The sequence below is a fragment of the Betta splendens genome, chromosome 2 (genome assembly GCF_900634795.4).
Source record: "Betta splendens chromosome 2, fBetSpl5.4, whole genome shotgun sequence".
Classification (NCBI taxonomy): domain Eukaryota; kingdom Metazoa; phylum Chordata; class Actinopteri; order Anabantiformes; family Osphronemidae; genus Betta; species Betta splendens.
The window spans coordinates 11,943,085-11,960,470 of NC_040882.2; positions in this window are offsets into that span (position 1 = coordinate 11,943,085).

A 17,386-nucleotide genomic window follows, 5' to 3' on the forward strand; every position below is an offset into this window, starting at 1 on the left:
ATCACTAGAAGCTGGTGAAAAAGCTGCTCTGTCCTTTAATCAATCAAACGAAAAGGACTCTTAAAAGTGAAAGTGTGTGTATGTTTGAGGTGTGTTGTTTTTCCATCTTTTTCAAACATGATATGATGAAAACATAACCCAAAACATTTACAACTATTCAGAGACGGGCACATTTTTATTAGCAGTGAAAACAGAACAGATTTCTGCAGCTGCATGACAATAAATGCAATACAACTGATTAAATGTGACGGTGAAAAACGAAATGGGAAAATATGGAATCAAACATCAGAGCAAAAGAAAATTAGAAAAAGAATTGCCTTTTAAAAATTGTATTCAGGTTAAATGAAGAAACATAAACTGAGACAGATACAGATAGAGAAGACAACAACAAACAGGATGAACAGAGTCAGTAACACTGTAGGTCACAGCTCACCAAAAACCATGTTATTAAAACTAATTTATTGTACCGCACTGCACTGTTTGTACTAATGCTTTAATAATAGCAATAAGATTACAGGCTAAGAGAAGAAAATAGTCATAAGATATAGTAACACACTCTAACACATAATAAAAAATACTAATAAAACCTGAGACTATAGTGTATCACGTTGTGCACTGCAGAGCCTGACGCCACAGATGCAGTAGGTTAAGAATGGTTCAGCACCATGGACAGCGCTCTGGTTATTTCATGCGTGATCATAAGCCCCAAAACTGTTAGGAACCCTCCACACATTCATAGTTTTATACCTTGGCTTATAATTATAGAACAAATGAGGCTTGAAGTTAATACTTATCCCTGCGCATGGGTCATTTATTGCTTAGCATGTTCCAGGTAATAATATGGCCTTGGAGAAAATAGCTCAGGTAGCGACACCGTGAATTGCTTCAAAACAAAAACAAGAACAAAGCAGCAAAGCAGAAACGCAATTAATTTCTATTCATTAGAATAAATACAAATAAATAACACATACAACACCTACATATATTTTGATTTCGGTGTGATACGGCTGCATTCTGATGATCCTAGTATGCAATTGTACAATATGTACTGTAGCTACACCATCGTGCAGAAAAACGCACCGTGTAATTAACAGTCAGGTTATTTCACAGTAAGTTGCCTGCAGCTGAGATGCTTCTTAGATCACACGGGGAAACTACTACATTACCATACTGTACCTCCAGTGCAGTGGAAGTCAGTGACTCAGAGGAAAATACTGCACCCACAGCACATCACAGACATATTAGCTGTCTTTTATAGCACATCTGTTGTGGTTTAATCTGTATAATCACTATCAGGATTTAAAGACGAGCTCGACGTCTAATGATGACGTCATTAAACTAGTTTGTATCTTCAATAAACCAGGAATTGCAGACAGTGTCTTAGTATTTTTAGATGATAAATCACAAACGGTTCTGTCGTCCTTGAAAGAATGAAAGAGAAAAGTGAGTCCGGTTCTGACGGATCGTGCTCCACACATACAGACCCACAACCAGAACCAGAACCAAGCTGTGTGCGAGCTCTGACCCACTCCGCCAACGTCCTGTCCCTTGCTGCTTAAGACGGCAACGAGCCAGAGACAAATTGTTGACACGATGGTGGAAGCTCGCTATTACACGGCATAAAGTATTAACGCGTGGTGCGAACACTTCTCTTCAGCGGGTCCCACGCCATGAAAAATAGACGCAGAGCAAACGAACAGCGCGCGTGTCGGTGTCAGCCTCCTCCCTCATTTGAAGTCTGCACCTGGGGTTGCGGAACAGGCGGGATCCCCGAGACGCGCGGCGCGCGAGCAACAAGACAACAGGCTGTTAGCGGCACAGACGGGAGCGCGCGGGGCGGAGAGCGCGCGAGCTCAAGGTCGAGCACGCGAACGCGCACGCGGCGCAGGTGCGGCGCCGCGACAATGACGAGGGGGGGGGGGGCGAGGGGGAAACAGGGAGGCTTTCATTTCCGCAAACATGTTCCCGCGCAACAGCGTCGAGACAAAATGGACCGAACAGAAGCATCCGGAGCCTCGAGGACCCCGTGGACCGGAGCCTGCGCGCCAGCGTTCGCCCCGGGCCACGCAAACACGCGCCGTATTAAACATTCACGGGGAAGCTCGAGCAGGACTATTTTTAAACTCTCCTGCCGATTCGCCGCCTCTCTAGGTGATTAGCAGCAGAATAACTATGCTAATTGTTTAATAAGTGCACTTTGCTCTGCATCAAAGGAGGATTTCTCGCATAATATTTTCCCCGCAAGTTCAAAGCCGCCGTTAGGGTGAATAAATGGCCTCGGCTGCGGAGGCTGCTGCAGAAACGCGGCGCGGGGAGCGGAGGTTAGAGGACGGCTGTGTAATGGCGTAATTAAAACAAGGTTATCAAAGTTGAAAGCAGAGCACTTTTGTCATATTTTTCGCCATTAAAAAGCTATAGGCTCCGTCTGGGCTCCCGCGCTCCGGGCCGCACAGATCTTAATTGGGCACTGATGTCAAGCACTTAGGCGCTATCTAATGTGATTTAATTTATTCACTTTCTTCCAGACACACAAAAAAAAACCTCTGGCTGCACAATGAGGTTTTATTTTTGCTTTGAATCACTTCTCAGGTCGTGACAGATATTTCTTATTCAGACGTAAAATTCCTGCCGAGGTTGATTGAGTTGTGTTTCTAATCTGCCGGTGCGCGTGGGTTGGCGTGTGTGTGTGTGTGGGGGGGGGGGGGGGGGGGGTGCTGCTGCACATCGTCTCTACTTTTGTCCACCTGTCACGCGGTGTCTGCCGGAGCCGCTGCACTGAATGAACCGGCGCTGACTTCAACACGTTGGGTCGACTCCCGTCGGTTTCGTTAGTGTCAAAAACCGATGTTGGGAAATAACTGTCATTTAGAAAGGGAACCAGTAGAAGACACGCGGGCGCCAATCACTGTGATCTGTGGCCGATTTTACCGACGAGGGTCGCAACCAGGAAGATGGATGAACCTGAGCTGACGGACGCGCAGCGGTGGCCCGGAGCTGCTGTATCACTGCCCTAAGACGCCGCTCAATATTTAATGAAAACCCAAACGCTCCTGACCCGAGTCGTCCATAAAGTCTTTGACAGATCCAACTCCAAACCTCAATCAGTCGGCACCGTTCCCTCCGGACCTCATATATCCACAGCTTACATCATTGCATTGTAAGCGACGCTCTAAAAAACGAGCCTAAGAACACTAAAATAGACGCTCCCACGTGAACGGCTCATCCTCTCACTTTGTTATGTCAGACTTAGCGAAGAAAAAAGTGGAGATTTCATGAATAGAAACTCTCTCTTTCCTCCCATCCCTCCGTTCCCATCGTCCGCCTGCTCCTCTCTTCTCATTTTTCCTCGGTGTTTAATGTTTAATTTAAACCTCCAGTGCAGCGGGGGGAATCAACAAGCGCGTGCCTCACCTGGACAAGGCGAAGTTCCACAGCGCCCCCACATGGACGCGGGCGGCGGCGCCGCTCGCTTCCGAGCGGACGCGAGCTTCCTGTGTGCTGAGGTGTGAGGTGCAGCAGGCACAGTTCAGCCGTAGCCAGAGGGCATGTTTCTATGTTTAGTTAGGAAGCCATTACGTAAGTTGTCATTACCCCCCCCCCCCCCCCCCCCCCCACCCCCTCCCCTGTGATAGACAGCTGGTATATGACTGTATGTGGAGGGGGGGGGGGCATCAGAGGGAAGATTACAGACAGAGACTGAAGGCTCAGGAACCTGCTACAACACAGCCGGGTCTGGATGTGGATCCCAAGCTCCGCTCTTATTGATGACATCACTCCTAGACTCGTGACGCGACGTGGTTCCATCACAGCTGTATGCGCCCGTACGAGGATGTTGGCTCGTGTCGACAAACAGCTTGATCCTGCGATTCGGGAGGATCAGTTCCCAGCGCGACACGCGGTCCCAGAAGGCCACACGCTGATCAATGCAACGTTTACAGCGGCGGCGCAGGCGGGTGAAGCGGAGTGATGACATCGTGCTTTTGTAGCGCGTTATCGTTTTACAGTGCGTGTAAATCAGAGCTGATGTTGGACTGCAGCCTATTAGATCCGTGCCTGAGAGCGTAAGCCCGGCAGATTACTGGGATCCCGCGGCCTCGGGGGCATTGTGTGCTCTGGACTTGGGTGGATCAAGGAGACCAGAGTCAGAGGAGCCTGGGAGTCTGCGAGCAGCAAAGGTAACCAACGAGTCAGAGACATCCTCCAACGAATACAATCTTCAGACGAGTTTCAAAGCGAGCGAACGGTCGTTGGAGGCAGTGGCGACGTGTCAGCGAGAGCTTTGTGCAGCTGCGCGTTGATTCCACTGTCGTTTGCAGTAATGTTGAAAGCAGATGTCCTGTGAGAAGAGAACCGCTGCACGCTGTCAACACGGTCATAATAGGGGTTTTTGGGGTTTAAAGGATAAAGCAGAAATGTTGTCAGATATTACTATATTATTCGTTCATTTGGCTCGACGGAGGGAACGATGCAGCCATCACGGCTCCTGTTTCCATTAGAGGACGAGCCCGGCGGTTCCGGCCGCCTGCGTCGGCGGCACAGAGGCCGTGAAAGGTTTCAGGCGGCGCTCGTCCTTTTAACCACTCACAGGCGTTTACCTCGGGTTGGTTCTCGCAGCGCAGCCCAGAGCTCCGTGTAGTTTCTCAACAGCTGCCACCTGAGGCGGAGGAGAAATGGGCTGAGCAGACTGTACCGCATGTGAGTCTAATTATTAGCCTGAGCTTCATTTGCATATCGGGGTTCGACTCAAGCTAAAATCTAGTTACTGGAGCAGGAAGTGGCCACTGACGAGGCACCTGTTTCCTCCTGTTCCCGGCCTCAACGCAACCCGGTCACCGGTGCTCAACTGCAAACATTTAATTTGCTGCAATGCTACATTTATGGGACGCAACACATCAAGGGAACTGTTTCCTAAACAGTCGCATAAGTAGCACATTGATATCGTGCAGCAGCAGCAAACGAGCCCTGTTCTTCCGGCGGATTAACTCGTTTTCTCTGGGGACTCTTGGACTTTATCTCCCTGTCACATTAGCAGAAAGAGTTGAGATACCAGGACAACAGCGGTCCGGAGTACTTGGATCCATTAGGCTCAGAACCCGAGAGATTCCTCGCAGGAGAGGCGGGAGCCCGTCGGTGCAGCAGATCAGAGATGGAGACAGCGAGTGAAGCAGATCGAGCCGAAGCCGACAAGATTCCGACCGCAGACATCCTCCACATGTCGGACAGCGAACGGGTCTATTTTACAACCTGTGTTTTAAAGTGAAAGTGTCCAAACGTTCCTGACGTCCAAACAGTGCAGCTGGGGGCGTCGGGCGGCAGAATCGGGTCAGGCAACCAGGCGGCCCCCCCGCTGTGAAGGAGGGAAGCCGGTGACAATGCCTCACATTCTGACAGAGCTGCTGGAGACTTGCGTTCAGTCTCACATTTAGAGTTTGACTCTGAGATGCAGTCGGTCAAAGTAATCAGTGGATCCTACAGGAAAATGAACCCGCCTGTGGGATCCACTGATAAGATTTACCGGTTCATGAGTCTAAGGTCAGCCTGAATCAGTGGGGGACTGTGTGTGGGGCTCGTGACGGTGTTACTACGGTAGTTACCACTGAACTCACAAAGAAAGGTTTTATTGGTTCTGTCTGATTATCATTTATAGCACAGTAACCAGACAATCAACAATTTCTTGATGGTGTCTTTAATTTCTTTGCACTAATGGTTATGCTGAGTGCTGGATCAGCTCGGCGCATTGATGCACACATCTATTCAAAATGAATTACTAACCATTATAGATTTTACAATTAGGGGCCTTGAGGACCCTTGTTGAACTATTTTAGGGATTTTAAATGAGATCCTAGACTAAAGTTTCTCTTTCATTTGATTTATTTTTACCTGTAAGTGTTAACAAACAGCCCCAGTGTTCATACATTCTGCACTGATGTCGCTACATAGATTCTTGTGCACATAATTGAAAGGATGAGACATTTCTGAAATGCAATAAAATGCATCATTAGATTAGTCTTTTATTTTCAGCTGGACCTGAGTGTAAAGAAAGGGAAAGAGCTGGGATTTTTGAGGACATGACTAAATAACCAAGGACTATTGCAAAAGAGAGTCACCTCAGAAAACCGACACTGAGTGAATACAAAGCGCAGGAGAGAGGACAAACGGGGCGCGAGTGGAGCAGCGAGAGGGGGTCTGGGTTGAGAGATTAAAGCCAGTGTGGTTGAAGGCAACATCCTCAATAAAATAAGCTTACAAAAACCCAAAGAGGCAGAAGAGTGTGTTACAAACCAAGTAAAACACAAACTAAAACCAAGAAAAAACAGAAAGAAACTTTTTCAAATGTTGTATTTAAGACCCTTCAAAGACACTTTGCTGACAAGGTGTGAGAATTAAACATCCCACCGGACGTCCAGACAGCAGACGGGCTCAGTCTGCCTGTTCTCACACGCCTTTGACCTTTGTGGTTCACTCTCATTTTATCTTCGCCAACCGCAGGCCTGCACAATATGTCTTTCACAGCACCCTGGGCTCTCCACACCTTATCAGCAAGAGCACAGAATAATGGTGCAAAAAGCCCTCTGTTTGGGAATGATAAAGGGATGGAGACAGTTTTCGCCATCAAACACTTGGCGCTTATCTGAATCGCTTGTCTTGAGAGGTGGTCAGATAGCGGGTGCGCCGCGAGGAGCGTGTCCGGTGCCGGAACCGAGCCGCTTGACGGTTCAGAGGAGAGGATGTGCGTTCGGGTTGCTCCTTAAACACCAGGGACGCGGCGCCGGGTGGATCGGACCGGCACCGGAGCAGGTACAGACAGAGAGCTGAAGTCCAAGTCCAAATCCATCCACAGCAGGAAGTGGTTTACGCTCCAGCGCCGTTCACTTGTGAGCTGATCGGCCATGACACATTTTGAACCGAGTGCTGTGTAAACAGTAGATCAGTGAATCTGCCAGAGGTGGACGACTCATTCTACCAGGCGATCCACTGTTCCTGCATTTTCAAATGAAAAACATAAATACATTTAAGCTCTTTCCCCATATGCTGACAACATATCCCTGAGTTATTCAGCCAGACAGACTAAAACAGCTACTAATAAATAAAATAAGATGTTATTCTGATGTAAATGGTTCAAATATTAGAGGTCAGTGTTCTAAGATCCTTTGGTTTGTCAGGAGTCCATGTGAGACAGTGAACCCAGTACTGTACTGGAAGCAGGAGGAGCTTTAACCCTAAATGCCTCGACTCCTCAGCTCCCGCTGTGATACTTGGCAGCGGAGCTCCAAATCTCAAACCCGACCTGCGTGTCTGCTTTTTTTACTCCCGCTTCCTACAAACTGCTGCAGCTTTAATCGGGATCTTCCAGCGTTTTCTGTACAAAGCATTTGGACAGAGCCCGTGCCGAGCGTTCGGCAGATTGCATCAGCTTCAGGAGCAACTTCACACAGAACAACAGCCTCGTATTGGGGACATGTTGCTCATATTGATTCGCAGCCTCCTCGTCCCGAGCCCCGCTGTCTCAAAGACTAAAATCTTTCCGCCGATCTTCTACTTCCCTTTATTTACATCACCGCTCTGTGTTATCTGTCTACATTTGATGGGAGTTTTTCTGTGTTTGCCTCATCGCTGTGCGTCATGGATCGACTGTTCTTATTCCACACGTTCGGAGTCCACTACCGAGAAGTGTTGCTGCTGCAGCTCTTTCAATGGTTTGTTTGTACTTGTACTATAAGTGCATCTAAAGCACTTAGCGAAGCAGCTGGCTGCAAATTGTTTTTCTGAGAACTGAAAAGCCCTTCAAGCACCAAAGTACAAGAAAATGGACACTTTTCAGTAAGGTATCCACACACACACACACACACACACACACACACACACACACACACACACACACACACACACCTACACAGAACTATGTGGAATCTGAAAACCAAGCTCGTCTGATGCTGGTGATAATCGCATCAGATGTGTTTCTCTCGGGGGGTCTTCATGGGTGTGCTGCCAGCTGGGTGGCCTTTACACGTCTGACGGGTCTACATGTGCAAAGTGCTGGCTGGAAATGCGGAGATAAAAGGGAATCGATGGACTTGTGTCTGTCGTGTGTTCCTTGACATTCCACAGCAGCAGACACGGGGGGGGGGGGGTTCTCACAGAACACAAGGCCAAGTGGTACAGGAAGGTAAGAATGATGAGGATGAGAACCTACTGTAAAGAATGATGTTGGCCAATGTTGGGCCCAGTCTTTAGGCCTGAACTGGCTGTGCCGATCAGAGAACCACTTCACAGGACGAGAAAGGATTCTGTTCTGAAGTCCGCTGTCTAGTTGGTCCAAGTCTCCACTAGTTCTGTCATGGGGCTGTAACAGGTTTAGGGTCCTGAACTCGACCAATCAGTCAGTAGGCAGACTTACTGTAAGTGGGGAAAGTAGTAATGAAGGACTATGGGAAAATCTTATCATAATGCAGAAATGATTCATATTATTTGTGAAACCAACTGGTAATATTTCACTTTCCAATAAGCCTCTATTAGATCACACCTCTTGTGCTTGTGAGCTCAGAGAAGGTTCTGGAGAAGTGATTCATTCTGGGCGAAGTGATGGAGAAGCATAATGAGAGCGTCTGGCATCGGGCTCAGTCGGCGCCGATGCCTCGGCTGACGCCGCAGCCTGTCCTGTTGTTGCCACCGGAGATGTGAGCGTGAGAAAACATCAGACAGATTTGTTGCAGATCAAGAACTGTCTGCGCATTGACGCTGCAACGCGCTCATTTGCATCTCTCTCATTTGCAGCTCAAACGCTCAGCCTGACAAAACACCAATAATGACGCTGCCCTCGCAAATCTACACGTACAATAGTGATCCAAGTCAAGTTCATTATGCTTAATGACGACTGTCATGGGCGACATCCGGGTTGTTCTCTCCTGCAGGAGACGCGGAGCAGAGTGATACGTTAAGGGGAAGACTCTCCCTTTCAGTTTCCCTTCACTTCCAGTGGACAGCTGCCAAAACTTCATACTTTAATAACCCAGGCTTCAGCTCTTGACATTTAATCACAGGCTGTAGAGTTAAAATCTGGATCTCCTGCAAACATGAAGCTCATGCTGCTTTAATGAGTCGCTCTGAAAGACCTGTAGATTAACATTTGCCTCCCGCCTTTACATCAGCGTCAGCCTTTTACTGTGGGTGTTTTGTCACAGTGATGGCAGCTGAAGGGGGAACTCACAGTGAATCCTGTCAAATATGTTCCGAATGCAATGCAAAGTATATTTTCCAACCCTTCAAATCAGGGAATTTTAGATAGACAGAGTCTGGGGCTAAAATTCATGATTAGCCTTTTACACTGCAGCGACCTGCAATTATCCTTTGCTAAAGCAACACACGTAATTCTGCAGACAGTACGTTTTAATTGGTTACTGATAACTCCAAGCAAACATATGGCCTCCAACAGTGATTCTCAAACGTATTCGAGTATAAATACGTTCTGACGCGTCTGTGGGAAGTGTCCGCAGCGCAGCTTGTGTTTGGACACATCGCTAGTGCTGAATAACCAAGTGTAATTTATGCCTTACGCTCGCACACATGATAAGAGATCAGCGCGTAATAATTAGCCACTCCACGCCTTGATGTGCCCCTCGAGTACAGTCATGCCACAAAGCCACATGAGTCAGGGACTGTCTAATGAAAGCGCACGAGAAAGGGTTTGCTGTAATTGCAAAAAGCAGTTATTAATCTCATTCAGTCTAACCCCACAGTTCAAATTACTACTGCAGTGGTATGTGGCCCAGTTCACTGGCACATCACCGAGCCCAGCGGAGCCCAGGGATTCCTATGCATTCACATGAATTCATGAATACCTGTACTTGAATTATTTTGGTTTATTTATCTGTTCTCACACAAGCTGCACTGCTACAGCTCAACCTTGAAGTCACTGTGAGAGGCTCCTGTTCAAGGTTTGAACCAAATGACTGGATGCTTGTTCTTATTTTCAACCATTTGATCCAATGTCTTCCGATTCCAATTGACCAGTCCATGGCAACCTGCTGTGAATGACAGCAACCACTGAAAAGAACTCATGGCCCGTTCTCTAGAGTCAAAATGACCTCTTGACTCACAATCAGATCGCGATAACAACAGCCTCAACAGGTTGGCGTAGGATTATCTCTCATCAGCACTTCTTCAGTCTTCACTGATGACAGAGAAAATCAGGATGTTGTTTACCAACTTTAGCTTAGCATTCGACTCCATGACTCCTAGCAAGCTGATCTACAGTAAAAGCTCAGCCAAGTTGGGATCAGAGCCCGTCTTTCTGCAAGTTGGCTCTCACCAACAGATATCAGCCTGTTTGGTTGAGATTTTTCTGGTCCTTAGCTTTCCCAGTAAACACAGGTGTTCCACAGGGCATCGTCCTGGGCCTTTGTTTCTGATTTAAACTCCATGCAGAGGAATCACCTTACTGATAAGAGACTATGATGATTCAGCATCCAACAGATAACTAATGTGTTTACACTATCTTTATTCAAGTCACTTGTATCTCCTTTGTCATTGAACCTGATGCTCATAGTCATTATGCCAAACATCTCAGCAAATGCTTCATCATCAAAGTCGCCTGACAGGTGACAAAAGCTGCTCTATGCATCATAGACACCCAGCTTCCCAGCAGGACATTCAATCATCTAAACACAATCAAGGACCATGACTGTACACACCACTGAAAACACTGATAGTTCCCAACTCCCATGTAGCAGGTGCCACATGCCATGCCATGAAGCTTGGACTGGAGTTTAGTTCAAATGGTTTTACCCCCACTAAGAGATAATACAAGATATCGTAATGATGCAGTGTTTATTCCAACCATGATGGAAATGTTGTTTTTTATAATCTATTTTGCCACTACACCTCTAAGTACACCTCAGTTTTTTTTTAATTCATTATGCAACAGCCAGTCAACAGCACGTTGTTTACTAAGTAGGAAATGACACTTCATTGCAAAGCAGAAGTAGTAGCATAAAAAAAGTCAAGTGTTGCAGTCGCTTCTGTTCTACACATCACTGGGGTAATTTCAATAAAATTGTTCTATGATAGCAGATCATTAGCTGATATTGCTAGCTGATATTTCTTTGTTATTATAATTAGAGATTCGCTCATCAAGATAAGTCATTCAATCACATCAGGTGAATCAAAAGCACTCTATAAAAGCTTATCACTCACAATGATAAAGCTAAACTCCAGCTACCACCCTCCTCCTTTTCCTCGTGTGACTGGCAGCTTCAGACGAGCTCTGCTTCTATCACAGTGAAGTGCCAAGTGCCAGTGTTTCACAGCTTGAGGAAGCAAGTGCAAATGTTAGGCCATCTCTGTCTAAATCAAACACATCTTTATTCCATTCATGCCGAGGACAGACCGACCGCTGCAGCATGAATACTAATGGCTCGGCTTTGCATTGCTAATGCCATCAAAAATGTTACCACTATGTATTAACAGGAAATTAATTATGTTTGATTAGAAATAATGTGCTTGAGTTACACATTCTCTGCTTTTAAATAGCTCTGATATGGAGAATTAGCCTGATATATTTAGTCCAGAGGAGCCGTTTGCCAGGCTGAGGCAGAGTAATGTCAGTGTAAAGTACACATTTGTGGAACAGGCAGGACTTCAAAGCAAGCGGAGCTGCTACACCTCAAGACATATTTAAATTAATAACTCTCAAATGGTGACAGCATCCAGGCTCCGTTCTATTCAGTCATGTGAGACTGCAGGGAGCAAACTGAGCACTCAGCACAGCTGAATCAGTGTGAAGTATTTTAGTCTGCGTTGGTGGCATATACGTGTTGAGTTTCCTAGTTACCCCCTGACAGCTTTAACCTCTTGTCCGAATTTAGCTTTTGCAGCCATAGGCTACGTGAAGAAAACTGCATCGTTGGGTGATCAAAGTCAATATTAAATTTAAATTTACAGCAAAGTAGAGGTAGCACGGTATGTTTAAATTAACAAAAGCTTGAACAGCTATGTGAGATATAAAAGGCGTTGCTCTAATTGACTGAAAGAATTAACCTCTCATCTCTGCATGCTGCACACTCAAATCTCTGTTAGCACATAAAGTTTGCACTTTTTGCTTTAACTATGTTGTTTTGAGTTTTTACATTTTAATTTCATCGAGAACAGGTAGAAATGCTGCCATTAGGACCATATTTCAAAGGATGCCTGCGGCCCAAGGGTGCAGTTTCACTGTATATCAGATGTTACTGCACAAAACACCTGCTGCCATAGTGACACTATTTGAGGAAATGGTCCTGAGGGGTGCATGGGAGCGATCAGGTAAACCGTCTTTATGGGCATTTAGGACTTGTTCTAACTCTCAGATAAACCATAGATGTGGTGCTGCGCCATGCGCTGCACGGGCTTGATGCTTTACACGAATATGTTCTCATTACATAAAACATGGAACACAATGTCTGGAATTTTCTTCTTAAACGGTTATTGTACACAGGTGGTGGTAGAAGGAGCTATTTTACAACTGTATAGTTGTTTTGTGTGACAAAGGTCAAAAGGTAAACAGACACACATGTACATGCAAACAACAACATGCAAAATGAATTTGCTCCAACATGATGTTTAATAAAAAGGTAAGAAGGATGATTAGCTACAGAAACCTATGCAGCAGTGAGTTGTGGTACCATTTCTCAATGGCACAACAGTTATAAACACACACAAGTGCATGTTGAATAACTTCATCTTTAGTCTTTTTGTAGTAAGTAATCATTTAGGCCCTGAATAAGTACATTATTGTTTGTTATATTCTGTTTAAGAGGAAGTTCAAATCCATTGTAGAAGCTGTGTGCTTTTTATGGCTTTTAGGACATTAATCATTACAAAGTGATTTATTTTCCAGCTGTAGCTGTCTGTGATTTCATCATCGTCCACAGCTGGAGTGTTCATCATACCTGTTTTGGTCACCACGCCCTTCCCCACACATCATTGGTGAAGGTGCCGGGACGGCTTGATTTTCATTGGCCGCAGTTTGTCAACATACAGTTACTGGTTTTAAGCTGTGTCAAGATACCTATAGTTAGCTAAAAAACACAGGAAGTTGTTTTGTTTGAATAAAATATTTTTTGTTTTTTTTTACGAACATGTCGTCATTTGTATCATGAATTCGAAATAAATTCAGTTTAATTATTTGCAAATCACTTCTTCTTAAAGAAAACAACAGTAGTTTAATGAACACCCTGTTAACTACGCTGTACTTGGTAATGCGTTTTGTTTTATTTTGAAGGACTCAACCGGAAACGTTTTAAACTCCGTCAACGTGTATCTTCCTGGTTGAGGCGGAGAAGCTGCCCGGGACCTTTCTCTGCTGTTGTTGCTGACCAAATAATGGAGAGAAGCAGCGGAGCAGTGGGGCTGGTGATGTTGTGGAGGCTTTAAAAGTGTTTGGTTTTCCAGGCTCACATATATCGTCACGGTGGAGCTTCTGTCTAACTCCTCTCGCGTCCTGTTACTGCGGTCAAGTGAGCCGTCGTTCGTTCATCCGTCGTTCAGCCAGCCGCGCTTCAGAAACGTCTTGCGCCCGTATTACGCGCTTTACAGCAGAGCACAAAACACGCTCGTCGCGACTTCCTCTTTTCATAGCGACACGTCTGGTCTGTTCAAAATATTGAAAAATACGAAACAAAATATTGCATATATAGAAAAACTGTCGCCTAATAAAGATCTGTATACTTTTACTGTAAAATTAAGCATTTATTAGTATTTAAAACTACCATGTCATACTGTGAAATTTTTATAATTAATAACTTAACTTTGGTGCATAGTTCCAGGCCCAGACCACTTTCCCCTTGTTCTACTAGAGGTGTACTATCACCACACAAAGATCTGTATATTTTTACTGTATAGTTTTGGATTTATTAAGTATTCAAAACTACCATGTCATACTGTAATACAGTCAACTTTGATCATTAATAACTTGACTTTGGTGCATAGTTCCAGGCCCAGACCACTTTCCTCTTGTTCTACTAGAGGTGTACTATCACCACACAAAGATCTGTATATTTTTACTGTATAGTTTTGGATTTATTAGTATTCAAAACTACCAGTTCATACTGTAACTGTATAGGCCGTATAGTCAACTTTAATGATCAATAACTTGACTTTGGTGCATAGTTCCAGGCCCAGACCACTTTCCCCTTGTTCTACTAGAGGTGTACTATCACCACACAAAGATCTGTATATTTTTACTGTATAGTTTTGGATTTATTAGTATTCAAAACTACCAGTTCATACTGTAACTGTATAGGCCGTATAGTCAACTTTAATGATCAATAACTTGACTTTGGTGCATAGTTCCAGGCCCAGACCACTTTCTCCTTGTTCTACTAGAGGTGTACTATCACCACACAAAGATCTGTATATTTTTACTGTATAGTTTTGGATTTATTAAGTATTCAAAACTACCATGTCATACTGTAATACAGTCAACTTTGATCATTAATAACTTGACTTTGGTGCATAGTTCCAGGCCCAGACCACTTTCCTCTTGTTCTACTAGAGGTGTACTATTACCCCACAAAGATCTGTATATTTTTACTGTATAGTTTAGGATTTATTAGTATTCAAAACTACCAAGTCATACTGTAACTGTATGGGCCGTATAGTCAACTTTAATCATTAATAACTAGACTTTGGTGCATAGTTCCAGGCCCAGACCACTTTCCCCTTGTTCTACTAGATGTGTACTATCACCCCACAAAAATTCATGTATTTTTACTGTATAGTTTAGGATTTAGCAGTACTTGAAAGTACTATGTCATACTGTAATACAGTCAACTTTAATCATTAATAACTTGACTTTGGTGCATAGTTCCAGGCCCAGACCACTTTCCCCTTGTTCTACTAGAACTGTACTATCACCACACAAAGGTTCGTGTATTTTTACTGTATAGTTTTGGATTTATTAGTATTCAAAACTACCAGTTCATACTGTAACTGTATAGGCCGTATAGTCAACTTTAATGATCAATAACTTGACTTTGGTGCATAGTTCCAGGGCCAGACCACTTTCTCCTATTTCTGCTAGATGTGTACTATCATCACACAAAGATTCGTGTATTTTTACTGTATAGTTTAGGATTTATTAGTATTCAAAACTACCATGTCATACTGTAATACAGTCAACTTTGATCATTAATAACTTGACTTTGGTGCATAGTTCCAGGCCCAGACCACTTTCCTCTTGTTCTACTAGAGGTGTACTATTACCCCACAAAGATCTGTATATTTTTACTGTATAGTTTAGGATTTATTAGTATTCAAAACTACCAGTTCATACTGTAACTGTATAGGCCGTATAGTCAACTTTAATGATCAATAACTTGACTTTGGTGCATAGTTCCAGGGCCAGACCACTTTCTCCTATTTCTGCTAGATGTGTACTATCATCACACAAAGATTCGTGTATTTTTACTGTATAGTTTAGGATTTATTAGTATTCAAAACTACCAGTTCATACTGTAACTGTATAGGCCGTATAGTCAACTTTAATGATCAATAACTTGACTTTGGTGCATAGTTCCAGGCCCAGACCACTTTCCCCTTGTTCTACTAGAAGTGTACTATCACCCCACAAAGATCTGTATATTTTTACTGTATAGTTTTGGATTTATTAGTATTCAAAACTACCATGTCATACTGTAATACAGTCAACTTTAATCATTAATAACTTGACTTTGGTGCATAGTTCCAGGCTTAGACCACTTTCTCCTTATTCTACTAGTAATGTGCTATCACCACACAAAAATTCATGTATTTTTACTGTATAGTTTAGGATTTAGCAGTACTTGAAAGTACTATGTCATACTGTAATACAGTCAACTTTGATAATCAATAACTTGACTTTGGTGCATAGTTCCAGGCTCAGACCACTTTCCTCTTGTTCTACTAGAGGTGTACTATTACCCCACAAAGATCTGTGTATTTTTACTGTATAGATTTGGATTTATTAGTATTCAAAACTACCATGTCATACTGTAATACAGTCAACTTTGATGATCAATAACTTGACTTTGGTGCATAGTTCCACGCTCAGACCACATTCCCCATGATCTACTAGAGATGTACTATCACCCCACAAAGATCTGTGTACTTTTACTGTATAGTTTAGGATTTTAGTAGTACCATGTTATGCTGAAATATGGCCCTTACAGTCAAGCATAAAACCAATAAGTACTGCACTACAAACAGTGTAGTGTGTAACTTTCTTTTTTATTGTTTTAAGTCTGTATTGTGAAGAGAGAATAATTGCATTAAATCGAATCCTGAATATTTGGTTATATACATTTTGTATTTACATTTTAGTGTTCAAAACTAGATATTACAATGTGTAAGAACAGAGACGGCAATAACTTTGATAAAACAAACTCCAGACATGGGAAATGGTTTAATGAGAACAAATAACGATTTCAGTATCCATCCATTTTCAACCGCTTTTTCTGGGGGCGGGTCGCGGGGGCAACAGTCTAAGCAAACTCCAAACTTCCCTCTCTCCGGACACTTCCTCCAGTTCAGCCCAGCCCAGGACCTGTTTGCCTTGGGAGACCCTACCAGGGGCATTTAGCCCCCAACAACATAGCTCCCGGGGTCATTCAGGCACACAAACTCCTCCACCACATTAATGTATGTTTCACACATAAATATTCAGTTTTTGACTGTTCAATGACTTTATATTAAACATTAAACATTTAGTTTCAATATTAAAAGTCACACTTTGGAGTCCTAACAGATGGTAATAAAAGGATTTAATGTGTGTGTGCCTAGCCTCACTCAGTTTTTTTATGAAAAGTGACATAATCTGGGCCTGGCATTATGCACTAAAGTCAAGTTATTCATCATCATAGTTGAATATGAGGCCCATAGAGTATTACAGTATGACCTGGAAGTTTTGAATACTAATAAATCCAAAACTATACAGTAAAAATACACGAATCTTTGTGTGGTGATAGTACATCTATAGTAGATCAGGGGGAATGTGGTCTGAGCCTGGAACTATGCACCAAAGTCAAGTTATTGATCATCAAAGTTGACTGTATTACAGTATGACATAGTACTTTCAAGTACTGCTAAATCCAAAACTATACAGTAAAAATACACAAATCTTTGTGTGGTGATAGCACATCACTAGTAGAATAAGGAGAAAGTGGTCTAAGCCTGGAACTATGCACCAAAGTCAAGTTATTAATCATGAAAGTTGACTGTATTACAGTATGACATGGTAGTTTTGAATACTAATAAATCCTAAACTATACAGTAAAAATACATGAATTGTTGTGTGGTGATAGCACATCACTAGTAGAATAAGGAGAAAGTGGTCTAAGCCTGGAACTATGCACCAAAGTCAAGTTATTAATGA